Genomic DNA, 1,237 nt, shown 5'->3' with positions numbered 1-1,237 from the left:
CGGCCGCAGGGGCCCGGGCCCTCCTTGCCGCCACCGGGGAGGTAGGGCTGCGCGGGGCCGCCGAGGGCGTGGGGCTGGGGCTGGGGCTGGGGCTGGGGCTGGGGCTGGGCTGCGCACGAGCTCGGGCAGGTCCAGGGCAGCGAGCTCCGCGGGTAGGGCAGGGAGGGCAGAGCCGCCAGCTGGCCTCCATTGGCCCGCAGGCTGGGGAAGTAGAAGGAGTCCGGAGCCGGCAGGTTGAGGAGGGAGCCCACGTAGCCCGACCTGCACAGACCGCGCTCGCACATCTCCGACAAAGCGCGGCGGCGGCTCTCGCGCCGGTATTTAGTTACGCGCGGGGAGAAGCGGGGCGCCCCAACCGATTGGACGAAACTTTGCAGACAGGTTCTTCAAAGCCGGCAATGGCAGCGCCGCCTCCCGCGCCCGCCCGCGGCCCGCCAGGAGTATGATAACTCTGGAAATATTGAAACGCGGAGCGGGGGCGGGGCGGGAGCCGGCCAGGGCAGCTCGAGGCCCGCGGGACCTGGGACCCGCAGCCCCGGGGCCTCCCCCAGCCCTGCCTCACCCCTCCAGCACCACTGTTGTTGTGATCATTACTGTCCCGGTCTTTATTACCCTTACTGCTGCTACTGCTATAACTACTGTTATTACCATTCTCATCGTCATTACCATCACCGGCGGCACTGTCACTGTTACTACGGGGACAGCCGTGACTATTGCTACCATTACTATCACCATCATGATGATTATTCAGCACTTTCCACATCTGAGGCGGAGGTGCACCTCTGCCGTCACTCATTTTAGCTAGGTATGTCCTTTAGCTGTGCCTTTTCCATTTCGGAGTGCATCTGTTTTAATTGCTACCCTGGCTAGCTAGGTGCAGAGTCAGGCATATGCTTGCAATTAAAATGCTAGTTGGCGACCCGGTGTTGGTGGTATTCTTATTACGATCCGACAAGTCTCTAGCTGGAAACTTCTGCCCCCCCCTTCCCCCCCCGTTTTTTTCTTTTCTTGTTTTCTTTTCCTTTCTTGTTTTTTCTCGTTTATGCACCCTTTAGTTTGCCTTTCATTTCCTCGTACGAGGGGACGGGTAGTAGTGACGGGCGGGCTCGTAGCCTGACCACGGTTGGCAGCTGCCATCGCAGAGTGCGAATACTTTTATTTACCAAAGGTAATTCAGCCTTTCCCACAACATTAAATCAAGAGACCAATACAAATAATACATGGGTCCCCCCCCCCC

Source organism: Gavialis gangeticus, unplaced genomic scaffold (genome assembly GCF_001723915.1).
Source record: "Gavialis gangeticus isolate Ggan-Ray unplaced genomic scaffold, GavGan_comp1, whole genome shotgun sequence".
NCBI classification, from domain to species: Eukaryota; Metazoa; Chordata; order Crocodylia; family Gavialidae; genus Gavialis; species Gavialis gangeticus.
This window is presented reverse-complemented; position numbering follows the sequence as displayed.